The sequence below is a fragment of the Pezoporus wallicus genome, unplaced genomic scaffold, assembly GCF_028554395.1.
Source record: "Pezoporus wallicus isolate ANWC-B61680 ecotype Strahan unplaced genomic scaffold, APGP_CSIRO_Pwel_v1 scaffold_3294, whole genome shotgun sequence".
NCBI lineage: Eukaryota > Metazoa > Chordata > Aves > Psittaciformes > Psittacidae > Pezoporus > Pezoporus wallicus.
In genome coordinates this window covers 7924424-7938533 of record NW_026635478.1, presented here as the reverse complement: position 1 = coordinate 7938533, position 14110 = coordinate 7924424, and the positions used below count along the sequence as shown (strand labels likewise).

The window sequence follows — 14110 nt, the reverse complement described above, 5'->3', positions numbered from 1 at the left end:
AAAGGAGAAAAGTTGCAAAAAAATATTTGTTTTCCATTCCTTTGTTTTTCTGGCAGCAGAAAAAGTAGCGAGAGGTTACATAGTGAGGGGCTTTATCTGTCATCCCTCTAGTTTTGCAAGCAGAAGCAGAACGTAAGTTGTTCCATTTTCATTTGACTTTTCTAGATGAGGGTGGGATTTAACGTACAGTTTTTCCTGTAGACCTTGTTGAGAGTCATCCAAGGTAAAGGGTTTTTTTATTAGGTGCCATTCATATGTACTGTGAAGCAGCCATCAGTCTAAAGAGCAGGAGAAAACACTGGGGAAAGAAGGGCAAGCCAAGGTAGCAACGCAAGGATGGTGATTTGCACAGGCCCAGGAAGCACATCAGCAGGAATATGATTTGTTGGTTTTTCTTCTATATCCCCCCTGTAATACTTGGGTTTGCTGGAAGCTGAGAAGCAGTATCTCAAGGAGGATTGTTTTATTCTTGCTGTTTCTCATGCACCTACTGTAGCATCTGCTGCTGCATTCCGTCTGAGACAAGATATTGAGATAGCCTGTTGTTTGACCTAACCTAGCAAGCTCTTATATTTAACCTAGCTAGCTCCTATATAGTAGTTTCCTAAGATGGGATCTGTTTTCTCACCCACCTTATGTCAAATAATCAGAGAGCATGTTCCCTTTTCTTACCACCTCTGCCCTGCTGCAATTCTTCTGATGCCATTAGTCTTATTTCTGGTTTATAAGAGAACTAAGGCCATACTTTCTCATCAGCCAGCCAGATACACTGAATTCCAAGGAGCGTGTGGCCTGTTCTCCCATGGCAGTCCTGCTTCTTGATGTATTAGACCAGTACATGTGAGGTCCTGAGTTCCCCAGCTTCTTCTGGTAAGGACCTTTGGGCTGGCCGGTGGGAAGCATTCTCCAAATGATCACTGATAGGCCTACCCTTTCCCTTGCCTGATGATTTTTGAAGAATTGCTGTAGTTCATGTAAAACATTTTATTTTCCATTCCCTATAGGAGGAAGGGGCAGTACTTCCCATGGGATCATAGCCACAAACAGCCGGACGACTACCTTTCTTCTAGCCTTGAGGCCGAGGAACAAAAAGGAGGTTGACTATGCAAATGACAATTTCTTCCGTGGCGGGGCTGCCCTTTGCACTGGGGGAAAGGTTGTCGCCTTGGGGAGACAGCTGCAACACTGCCCAGCCTGACTCCTGTCTTGGGTTCCCTAGCATTCTTCTGTTTGTTATAACAAATATCCTGTAATTCAAGCTCTCTGTAGGTGGGGTTGGACTCTGCTCAGTAGAGTTTCGGTAGATAGCAGGTTTCCTTCTATTTAAGATGACAGGTGTTTAGTTTTTAACTGGCTCCTGCCATTCACCATAAATCTCACCTTTCCTCCTCCCAAGTTAAATATGTCAGTTCTAGCTTTTGCCATCCACGCAGCCTGAAAATGACAGCTTCTGATTGCCCACACACACAAAGCAGTAGAAGAGCAACAGTAAAAAGAAAAAAAAAAAAAGAAAAAAGATATTTCTGCCGTAGTTTCTACTTCAGTTAGGCTGTGTGGCCTTTCCAGTGTGATTAACTGTGTAATTAGTAATTACCAGGTGTGGCAGGGTAGGCACTTTATTGTGGCTTTTTTTCTGTCCCATGAATGCTGGGAAAGAATGTTAGGAAGGCAGTTAGTTGTGAGAACACTTTCCCTCCCCTGTTGGTTCAGTCCCTAAAATCTGGTGACGTTTTAAACCCCCAGGAAGAGGAACAACCAAAATTCTATTATTTCTCTTTGGGCCTTAAAGGCTAAAGGCTGGAGGATTTCTGAAAGGAAGCTAATCCTCACTCCTGGTCAGCCACAGGAGTGAAAAGGATAGTGCTAATTCTGTACCCTCTTTTGCTTTTCCACTTTTCTTTTTCACTTTTCTCTTTGAAGCAAATGACCCAGGGCAAAACATGGCTGTGAAGGTTTACAGCTACCCTTGGAGTTGAAGTGGAGAGAGTCACCACCGTGTTGCTGAGAGCTCCGCTATGCTGATAGAGCATGGAGGGGAAACAGGATGCATGTTCAAGGTAAACTACTTTTTACAAAGTTAAATATAGCTAAATATTTCAAATATTTAGGCTTTTCTCACTCCCATTTTATGTTGCGGAAAGTGATCCCCTCCCAGCTGTAGGGTGCCTAGGGTGGAGGGATTGAGGTAAACTATGAGGTTACTATGGGAATGTTTCTTCTTTGAGGCAAATATGTTAAATGCAGCTCAAGTTTGCGTTGGCATGTGAATGTAACTCAAAGCACTGGCACTTCTTTACTCACCAGTATGCTATGACTGAGAATGCATCCATGAAAGAAATGTTGATTAGGCAATCAGCCTGTGTAAGACTTTTCCCTGTGGCACATCATCTACTCTTCGTGTTTGCTATATTTTCATAAGACTAGGTAACTGAACTTAGACATTCTTCATTCCAAAGTCCATTCCGTTTTTTAATCCTTTTCAGTTTGAGGTAGCTTTTATGGCTGGCTGTCATTCAAATTGCATTTTGAAGGCATTTTTGAGGAAACTTGAAGTTCTAGAGTGTTAATAAAGTGTTGCCTGCTAAAATAAAGCCAGATTGGTTCAACATTAATGCTAAAGAATATATAAATAGTAAAGGCTGAAATGTCAAAACAAATAAAGATAATTAAAAAATACCACTGTTTTCAAGGTATGTTGGTGACATTTCATGAGCTATGTTAGTGAAGACTTAAAAACTATGTATTGCCATATGCTGAACATATCAAGCTTCCCTTCTGCTACTATTCATACGTCAGAGGACTCATCTGTATTTATTTTCCTTCAAAATGTTCCTGTTACATTATAGATGAGTGCAGCACCTATATCATTGTCCACAATTAATTCTCACTCTCCATACATCCAACAGCATATGGTACTTCCTAAGAAGAATGAGTCCTTTCCTTAAGAGAGGAGTTAAGTTAGTCTTTCGTAAGGTTAGTCTTTCAAGTTAGTTTACAGCTTTAGCACAAAAGCAGTGGCCCCTTTACATGAGGTTCCACCCAGATGAAGAGATGGCAAGCTTACTGATAGCACATACTCAGAGGACTTTCCCGTTTACCTATGCCCTACATTCTTCCACATGCTTTTGTCAAAAATCCTTGGAGCTGTGGTCACAATGTGTAAAATGGGGTTGTTAGTGCTTGTCCTCCTGACTTCTTTGGGATTGTAAAAGGCTATTTCATGGAGACTAGCACAGAGATAAAGAGGAGAATGATTCTGGTGCTGAGTCTTGACCCACCGAGATCCAGTGCATACATTTTCATTGGATTTACGTGGTTCACTGGCAAGTATTATGCTAGTATGTTGTTGCTTTCCAGGAAACAAGAGAAAGAACAGGAAGACTGAGCAAGTGGTTGGACTCAATGATATGAGGGTCTTTTCCAACCTAAATGAGTCTATGATGCTATGAAAGAAACCTGAAAGGGCTTTTCATGCATAAGCAAAGAAGCTGGGTTCCAATAATATCAAGACAACCTTTACAACTTTTTTAAGATGCCTTAAAGAGCATGTAAAATTCAATTTTACACCAGTTTTAATATTTTTTCATGGCACCAGGCTCCACTTTGATATCAAAAGCAACTACTGAGTGAGGTTAGATTTGATGTAAAGAATAGCATTAGTTCATCAGAAAGGAAGGTGCTGCTTAACCACTAAAGTATTTTAAAAATATTTTTCTGTGTAGATTTGTCACTAATTATGCTATATAAATTTAAGAGTGGAAATTTGGTTTCTCCATCATCATAACTTGCATGCCTAATGTTTTGCGCTGAGCTTTGGAGTGCAGCTGAAGTGCAACTCTCCTTGGAGATTTATTTTTAATATAATACCATTTTCTAGTTAAACATTTCATATGAAATATACTGAGCAAGCTAAAGAGGGCTACTTTGTTTGCAGTACTCTATAAGCAGAAGATTGCCTGAGGACTTCCTTATTGAATATACCTTATCTTGCTCTGTATCCAGTAACAGATCAAGTTGGAGTGTAACGTACCTCAAGCTCTGTTTGATTTTCTCTTTTTTTTTCTTTTCTTTTTTCATCTCCAACTACACGGATTAGAGCTATTAAGATGTTGGTCTAAGTCACAAGAGTTTTGGAGACCGGAAATACTTGATTTCAGTAGTTGAATTTAAAGTTATCTGAAGGTAAATATCTCTTATCTAGACAGTGTGTAAATTGTGTATTCATCTGATTTCCTTTCCTCACTGGATATCGTTTTCCCTTGGTGAGCTGTTCGTTTGGCTTCCTAAGCAGAACTAGACAAACTCCCAAATCACTTCATGCTTTCAGTGAGCTGTGTCACCTTTCTCTTTTTTATTTTCTTTAATCATTCTTTTCATGCTTCCAGAACAATTGAGCTGTATTATTGCGAAAGTTTTACTATCATCCTCTGCGTGCTTGTCTCAAACTTCATGCCTTAAAATTAATGTGTTCGATATTCAGCTACCATCTCTCTAATAATGTGTGCTTCAGGGTTTGTGATTTCTAATGTGAGTGTAAACATTACATTTCTAATGATACCTTGTGTTGGATTAAGGGACGCAAACACTAGAATTATGAATACTAGAGTTATGTACCCTTACCAGTCCAGGGAGCTGTAACCTACTGCCATAAATTCTCATTCAAGTTTCCCGGAGGTAATATGTTGGCCAAATCCCTTATTGAATGGCTACTGTCTATTGATAAATCATTTATTTTGAGCGGAAACCTGACTAATGGTAGTCCAAGATTTCAAAAAGTATGTGTGTGGCTGCTATACTTGTTGTGTGGGCATTTCTACAAGTACTGTGTGTGGATAAACATGCATATTTGTTCTAATGACAAGTAATTATCAGTAATATCTATAAATATGTTACATTAGCTAACCCAGTGCCTTCCTGAGGACATATCTACTTTGAAAAGTCATTATGAAAAAATTTCACCTTTCCTCCATACCATTATTGTTTCATAACATACCATTATCGCTCCATAACACACCATTATCAGCAAATACCTGATAACATATCCCTATATGCGTGCTCTTGGGACAGAAATTACTATTTACTGCTTTTATTGCTGCAAGCATTGCCAGAGTGTGCAGCTGTCTCTGTTTTGGAATAGGTCTTGGCATTGTTAACTATTTTGCTACTGTGACTGCAAATCCTGCCTTTAATTTACCCTTTTTCTACCTTATTAGAAACAGGGAGTTGTCCACACTGGGTTGAGGGCAGAAGTTTGGCTCCATGAATCTCTGTTCCTGGTGGTGCTATGCAGGCCAAATTAAAACCATCTTGACTTCAGTCAGAGCCCAGGCTAGCTTTTCTCAGCTTGGCACCCATAGTACCATGCTGCTCAGTGAATTGGTATGGGAAAGGATTGATGCACTAATGCTGCTGGGCTAACCGTATACTTTATGGTCATGCAATTGAAGTTGTTAAAAGAAAAAGAAAGAAAATTTTGCCAGCAGCACTAACTGGATCTTCTTGCAATCCCTACCCGTTCTCTGCATGTGCAAAGATACTGGTTATGCATTTACTAGGATAAGAGGCATAGAAAGTACTGGTGGGAGACACTTGTTTTCATCACGATTTTTGATGCCCTTTCCAAACCATAAAGTTAAGAGGCTGAAATCCAAGGTGAGGGATGGTGGTAGCAGGTGGAAGTTCTGTACCACCCACATAAATCACTTAAAAGCAACAAGAATTTGGAGGGACTGTAGCAGCAAAGAACCTAAGTGCCGTTTCAAAATCACTTCATGAAAGTACAACTGCTTTAAGGTTCTGTCTAAAAATTCTTACTATGCTGATGCATTAATTTACCAGCTGGTGGACTTCGCAAACCCTCACTTTTCATGTCAGTCATATGGAAAAAATGGGGTCCATATTCCAGTTCTGTGGCCTTTTGAACTGCTTTTTCTATATGATGTCAGGGATGGTCTCCACTGCTACATGACCTTCCTGAATAGGAATATTGATGCACTTCCAGTTAGGCTGAGACAGTGATTCACTTTTTGGTGGCATCTGTGCAGTCTTCCCTGCCAAAGTTGTGCAGCTGCTTTGTATTTCATCTGGGAGTAACATTTCCTTGAAACCAGTCTTCAGGAATCCAGTGTGTAACTTGGGGGGGGGGGGGGGGGGGGTGTGTATCCTCAGTCTCATTAAAATCATATCCAGGACTTTTGTGGAGGAAAAGGCTTGGAGAAAGGGAAGAAACCAGCGTGCTATTAATGAAAATATTAGGCTCCTTGCAGAATGCCACTTTCCTTGCAAGGCAAACACTGTAAAGAGGAAGAAGTGATTCTTGGGTTTCTGATTTCTGTAGCCCTTTGAGCTGATTTGCAGCCGTGAGAAAGGTGCCAATATCTTTGTATTGTTTGGCAGGGAAAAGATTACCTTGTAACTCATCTTGTCTGGCTATGGCCTGGCACTGGATCATGACCAGGTTGATGGCAGCCTGACAGTTTTAAAAGAATATGTTGGCATTTTATGAAAAGGGAAGTTATTACACTTGAAAGGAAGTAAAAACAAAACCAGAAAACCTACGCTTGTCAGTTTTATGGCAGAGAGGCAGTAAAAATTCTGGCATGTTACTTCAGCCAATCCCTGCAACAAATTAGTGAACTAAATTGATTACAAAATCAAAGATGAATTTACATAAGCATTTGTGTTTTAGTTACCCTGCTCCTACAGTGTGTCAGACACTCAAAAGAGTGAACCCCATGCCTCTTACAGTTAAAATTAGTTCACAGCCTAAATTTAGATGTGTGGCAGCAAGAAGGGAGCATGGAAAGAAAAGAAGAGCATGGGAAGGGATGGTACCTCCTGGGTCACTGGCTCCAGTCCCTCCCGGTCTCAGGAAACCACATTGTGTTACTCTCTTTCAGACTGTGACGATCTTCTGACATACCATTAGATGATACAAAAGACGGGTGTTTAAATTTACAGATTTGTCCCAGTTCAGTATAATTTTTGTCTGTCTCCATTAGCTCTGGGATTGAACCTGTGTTGAGGCTTATCACAAGTTTCTGTTTTACAATAAGAAGATGTGCCAGGGAGCTGGGCTCTGTGGAGGGCAAAGGCAGCAACATTAACAAGCAGAACATAAAGAACGAGGAGGATTCAGAGTAGCTTTTCCAGCAGCCAGGAGGAACATGTCAGAAAATAAGGTTTCCAAAGGTTATTTGAAATATATATATATCTGTTCCCAAGCTGCTGTAAGAGGAGTGAAAGCAAATAATTTTCCCAGTGCAGCCTAGGAAGAGCCAAGGAGGCTTGGGTGCTGGGGACCGAGTGGACTGCTGCCTGAGGAGCCCCACACTGTGCTGGCTGGTGGCTTACCATTCCCATACTAGCTTGAGTATCCCTATGCTGTGCACTATATCATCCTTGAAAACCCTTTCTCATGCCATCTTCCAAAACCCCTCAGCAAGTATCTTCACCTTCACAGTCATGTAGGACTTCAGTGTAATAAAGTGTAAAAAGAAGTTTTCCTTGGTGAGTGCTACAGCCTCAAAAGCAGTTGTGAATTATTTCGCATTGTCAGTCAGAACTGTAAACTGCAACCGTATGGCTTTAGATCTGAAGAGGGCTGAGTGGAGTTCCTAGCATTATAGTGTGTTTTTACTCAGGCAATATAGCCAAAGCAAACGATGAAACCAGACTTCTTCTTGTGGTCAGAAAGAAACAAACAATTTGTTTTGATTGAAGGCTCGGTGCTGTTGAGAGGCCTACAGTTATGAGCAGCTGCGTAGGAAGCATGATGATATGGGCTAGTGGTTGCCCATACGAGTTACATCCATTGCAAATGAATCGGCGTGATGAGTGGCTGGAGTGCTGAGAGCAAGGCTTGCAGCTGAGAGAAGGAAATCTGTCACTTCTGGCAAGAGGGAGGACTTGCCCAAAGTGATCTGCTTTTCTTAATGCCAGTTAATGTTTTCTGAATATTGAATGCAATTGCCTGAGTGGATGCATGTAATTTTCAGACTGGCAGTAATTCTCTACAAGAGTCAGGTCTCCTGTTTTGGGAATGAACAGCATGGTGGTGAGTGCATTGGGTCAGTAACACATGCTGTCACACCTTTGTGTGGCCAGAGAACCAGTATTATATGGCTCCGTCCCTACAGTGCCTCCATTATCTGGATAACACAGCCTTGTGCTGTCTGAGAGCTTTTTATTCTTCTGTGGGACAGGACTTCCTCCGAGCGTGAAGCTGTGGCTCAAAGCAGTTGTTGCCCCATCACATTTATTCTGCCCAAATGGCACTGTTGTCTCCCATTCAGATTAAACTATGGAAGATGTAATAGACATTCGCATTTAAAAATAATTTTAGCTCAGTTAAGATGATTTAAATAAGGCTGGAGTAAATGTCTGTCTGCATGAGTCAATCTATTGTGTTAACCCACTGGAGTTTTAGATGAGAGTTAACAGTATCTGGGTATGAAATTCTCATAGACTTTTTCAGATTTTGTGGTTTCCCAGATTATCAGAGCTGAAAGCTATTCCTGAAATTGAAAGGTGGACTATTGTAAAGCAGTAATTGTGACTAGCATACCCCTGGAGTAAAGCAATAGAAGACGCAATGCAGTTGTTTCTCGGTGTCAGGACCCAATTGCATTGCATTTCACAGTAGAAGGCAGTATGCTTGAGGTTTTCTACAAGGGGCTATAAAAGGCAGTGTTGTGGGGGGTAAGACTTCAGAGAGGTAAAGTAAAGCCTTTGAGAACAGTCTGAACCTCAGCATAGCTTCACTGATTTAAAATCTGTCCATTTACATTGCCTTCTCCAAACATGCAGTCATTGATAGTAGTTGCAGCAGTGGGGTGTGTTTTTACTGGCAGACTTTCCCAAAAGAAGAAAAGTTGACTATACAATCTGTTCCTCCCTCTTTGTTTTCTACTCTCCTGTAATATGCTATTGGACCAAGGTTTGAACATTTGTCCATCCTCTGTGAACTCACTTTGCAAAGTTTTGAATAAACTGCAGTGAGTTGGGTGTATAGAGCTAAATATAAAGCTGCAGTAGCAGTTGGGCCTCCAACACTGTGAATGCACTTCAGCTTGTCTTTCAATGCTGTAGTTCTCCTTTTTCTTGTTTATAATTACCTCCTTTGCAATATGAGCTTGAAATCAAGCTCTTGCTGTGGATTTATCTTGTACTTGACAAGGGCAATACTGACCATGCAAGCTTCTTAATGGCTAATGATATAGGTGGAACCTGAAGCATGTCAAGTGAGTGCTTACTATTTGTGGTGTGTGTGCAGAAGGTAGAGCTGTTATTTTAACGCTTTCTATTGCAAAATTCACTGGGAGTTTCCCTCCAAAATAGTTGTGAGCTGAGAGATATGTAGATGTGCCCTTGTGTATTGGCAATGTTCTGTAGGAAGGTCACCACCGTTCCACTCTGCATACACCTTTGATACTGTTCTCTGTGTGCTTTATGCTGTTATTTACTCTGAATTCTGCCCATTTAGAAATCATCTCTGTCGCCATCTGTTTTGAGAATGGATTTAATCTAAAGCTTTGTTCAGGTGCTTCAAAGCTGCTAACTTATTTATGGTTTCATTTTGCAGGGTTTACCAAATGTGAATGCTTTCTTTAGATGCTAAAAACAAAGCCTGTTGTGTTTGGTATTGAACTCAAGAGAGGAAGTGTGTTTTGGGCATGCTCAGATTCCTGAAGGGAATTTAGGCCTAAGGCCTCCTCCTAGTATGTAATTCCCAAGGAAGCTTTTCAATGAGCTAAGAATAAAGACTCTTTTGATGAGAAGCTTGCAGTCCTGTGTAAGCATAGTGGAAAAACTTTAGGTACTTATATGTTTATTTTTTTGTACTGACACATATTTTTTGCCTAGTCAGTGCGTCTGTGAAAGATGTGCTCAGGTTTTTACAGTCCAAATTTCACCTCAGTTACATTAGATTTTGGACTTTGCCTTTTATCATGGGGTTGGCAGGGAAGGAGGCAAGGATCTGTTCCTTAATATCTCCGTCTGTTCCTTAATATCTCTGAGACTAATTTCCTGGTTTACAGATAGGAAATTAATAACACTTCTTAACTATTCAGGGGTATTGTTAAGGTAAATATTAGAGCAACAAGTAGCACTGTAATATAGGAGTCACATGTATGCTGAAATATGGTGAGCACCCAAGCAACTGTCCGTCAAAATCTCTAGTTGTTCCGTGAAAGCATAGATGAGTAGAAGAATAAGAGCTGCCATTTAAAAGTGAGATTTGCATAAAGCTGTGTTAAAATTGCTTCCTGGGAATTTCTGCAAAAGGAATTTCTGCAGAACTTGTTGTTAAGGAAGTCATGTTAGAAAACGTGCTGATTTTTTGCATCAAAGCCCTTGACAAGAACTAAAACACAAACAAATAAAGAATAGAATCTGAATTTACTTGCAGAGCTCTATCATCCACCAATTATCTGTCTATCAGTCAGCTGTTTGTCTCTCCCTGTAAATCTGTGTGATGAAATATTGCCAAAATCAGCAAAAGCAGTGTATGAGGATGGGAATTGCCTGGTGGGCTGCCTTGCTGCTCCGGAATACCATCAAGCTGTTCAAATAAAGATGAGCTGGGACAATGTAACAGCTGGCCAAGATGAGCATGGGAAAGAAAAATATGGTGATGGGAGATGCAGAAGTGACTCAATGTGTTGGCATTCCTTTCTCTTCAGGGCAAGGACATGTGAAAGGGCTTGTCACCAAGAGAAAGACCCTCTTACATTCTATTGTGGTGAAACCTTCAGCCTCAAAATAATACAACAAGTTGTGTGTTTCCAGATGTAATTGATGTACACAAAATCTCACACTGCAGGAATTAGACTTCATCTTCTCACCCCACAGTTTTGCCAAGTTGAAGATCTACTGTTTTACTCGGGCAGAGGATTGGGGGTTTTCACATATTTTCAAATGTGAGTTTCTAGTCAGCTGCTTTTCCTTTTAGCATTAAATTATATGCAGGCTGAGATCCTTCTTGTATGGTTGATTAACTGAAACTCATTGATAAATCTTTAAAATGAGAAAGTTTCCTAATTTCCGTAGATTGACTTGCACTAAGGGATTAGGAGACCCACCTTGCCCCTCTCAGTGTCTAAGCTCAAACATTTAATTTAGTGTAAGCAAAGCTAATTCCAGGGAAAAAGTGGAACAAAGGAAGAAAATAATAGTATTGCTAAGGGGAAAAAAAAAAGCATATACAATAGGGGGTTTTATCCATCTGAATTTAACATGAAAGCCTGTGTTGATTAAGGGCTTTGTGAAAAGTTGATTTTCCAGTTCAGCAAAACTTTCAGAAAAAAATACTTGCTTCAGGTCAACTGCAGCTAGTTTCCCTCCCTCTCGTTCATTAAAATGAAAAGCAAGTGTTCCCACTTCATTGAGCCTTGAATGACCTGTTTGATCTAAAGCAGAGCTTCTCCCAGAGCTAGGTCTTGATCGCCAAACTCAGGAGGAGTCTTAATTTCTGTGTTTGCGATGGCTCTTTAGGTCACACATAATTACACCCCAAAACAGGGAACACAGTCCAGGGTCCCACCCCTAGATGGATGTCAGGGCTTGTGAGATAAGCTTTCATCAGCCTCTCTTGAGGAGCAGCTTCATTTCGTATCAGATATCTGTTGAGCCACAGAGTGAGATAGGATGTCAATCTGTAGCTGATGGAAAGGGAAAGTCAAGAAAAAATATCCCCCACCAATTATATAAAGCAGAACATTGCCAAGTAATATTAAGTTGCTCCCTCAGAGCATACAGCAACGTTAGCACCTGGATGGCTAGGAAGGGTCTCTAGGTTAGATTTGCAGTTTGTGTAATAACTTTTCCAGATGTCCATGAATTGATCATTTAACCACAGTGTTAAGAAGAGTTTGTTTTTCCAGTAGCAATTTTGTTTAATTTTATTACAATGTGTTTCACTTCAGTTTGGTGATCTTCAGTGCTAGTAGAGTAGCTTCAAAAACAGAAGGGAGAAGCAGGGGGAGTGTATCAAGGAATGTGTCCAAAACTGAGCCTTAGGAATAGAGTCTTAGAGCTTACAGGGAAGGCAAGACAACATTTTCAGTCTTTTTGGAAAAAAAACAGCCTTCTGCAAGGTTAGAAAACAGCTCAGCTCATCTTCATGATGAAGCAGTGGTGCTCCGGTGGTCTTGTCACATCCAGCTCCTTTGCCTTAGATGCTTTGGGTGTGATCACGTGGGTTTGATATTGTGCCTAAAAAGGTATGAGATCATGTCCTGACCTCATACCATCTGTTTAACAGATGAATTTGTATGGTAAGGCTAATGGTTAAAAACCTGTCTCCACTTAGGTCCGTGGTATCAAAATTTTGCCCATGATTGGAGGGGGAGTTGGAAAAAAAGAAAACAAAGTGTCCAAAAATAGATTTCCTAAATCAATGCTGGGAAAGCCTGTAGGCTTCAGAGCCTCACTTATTTACTGTGCTGTCATTTGGCTGATAGTAATTTGTGCTCAGCCCTTGGGCAGGGTATTTGATCTTTATGTCTAAATCTGTGTTTTGTTGATGCAGACTGTGAAGGTATGTAACTGTTGAAAGATATGGAGGAAGTACCCCTCTTATGAAGCTGTGAATATTATTAACTTAGCTGCATTGATCACAATCTTGTTTGCACATAGCTGTTCTGTAATGAATCAAGCACAAATGTCAATGGCATTTGTCGATAAGTTTAACATTCTGTTCACCGCACCAAACCAAATGGTTAATTAGTTTTCTCATCAGCTGAATTTGCCTTGTTTTGTTTTCTCCTCTTTAAACCCCCAGCAACATACAAATCCTCCCTGGATCTCTTTAACTGACAGAATACAATTGTTGTACCCTCACTGAAACGTTAAAAGTAGTTTGTGGACTGTAACATGGCTGGGTGAGGCACTGTTCAGTTTCCAGCCTAAAATCTGGTAAGGGCTTCTAAAACACAGTCCTCAATAGATTAAATCCAGCTGTTGCACAGGTGCACTGGGGCTGTGCAACAAGGAAGTTTGCCCACTTAGAAACTTCTGCCTATGTGCGTAGACCAAGATATTTTTGGTTCTCAAATATATACTTTTTTGTTTTTTTGATTAGGCAAGGCAAGTGGTCTTCATTAAAGCCACAGAGAGCAGAATGGTTTCATCTAAATTCATCCCTGTAATTGCAGAAAGACAAACCCAAGTATCATAATGCTCCAATTCCTCCCCATCCTGCTCATTCAGCCATTCTTATCATTGGAAGTGAAGCCTACAAAATCTTAATTGCATGTCTAATTTGACACATTAAGGTCCAGTCTGCACTGAAATAGTTTATGTGGAGGTACATTTTATAGATTTGTGCCATTGACTCTGGAAAAGAAATTAAGAAATTAAGAATTGGCTGAGGGAGTAGATTTAGAAGAAAAGCTGTTTTAAAGAAGCAGGATAGTGTGTTTGAGTGATTTTATGTGCAGATCCGGACTTCTCTCGCCTCTGCAGTATGTTGTGGGATAAATAACATTTATTGCTCTTGTGATTGGAGTGTAACTGTCATCTGTAATGGAAGTGGTGGAATCAGTACACCTGGAACTGTTCAAAACTCATGTAGACAAGGCCCTTAGTGGTATGGTTTGGTGGTGGACTTGGCAGTGCTGGGGGAGCAGGTGGACTTAAAAGGCTTTTCCAGTCTAGCTAATTCTATGATTCTGTGTGTGATTTTTCCAGCGCTGCAGACATGGCATGTCCTCCTCTAACGTAATTATTGAGAGACACACTGGCATATCTTAATGCACCTTGGAACACAACATGACTGAACCTCTACTCTAGGGCATTCTTTCTGAAACTAAACTAATTGACATCACTGAGGTTTCTCTCTGTATGTCCCACATTCTGTGAAATCACCTCCCATCGTTCTGAGCAGTAGAAGAGGGAATTGCTTAGGAAATCCAGGTAGTTGCGATCCTCTTTCTTCTTAGCGTGCAGCCAGTAATGGTGGGACTAATTGTAAGTAGCCGTAACCTATCCTGGCTAGAAGACAAGGTTTGTCACATACAGTGTCACAACTCTTCCTCAGGTAGTAACTACAGTCTGGAGGCTTAAAGCTTAAAGATTAGGACTTCCATAATGACTAGGGATGGAGACA

At 40.6% G+C, this 14110-nt stretch overlaps 1 long non-coding RNA gene across 3 annotated transcripts in view; it reads left to right on the top strand.

Moving 5' to 3' along the window:
• LOC130608667 (uncharacterized) overlaps positions 1–14110 on the top strand; it is a 50179-nt gene that overhangs the window by 7818 nt on the left and 28251 nt on the right. The window contains exons 4-6 of one of the 3 annotated variants that reach the window (XR_008974607.1): positions 244–322; positions 1921–2057; positions 4097–4182. This is a non-coding gene — a long non-coding RNA (uncharacterized LOC130608667). Of the gene's footprint in view, positions 1–243; positions 763–1920; positions 2058–4096; positions 4183–14110 lie in introns of those variants that run through there. The other 2 variants (XR_008974606.1, XR_008974605.1) reach the window with 2 other exon arrangements.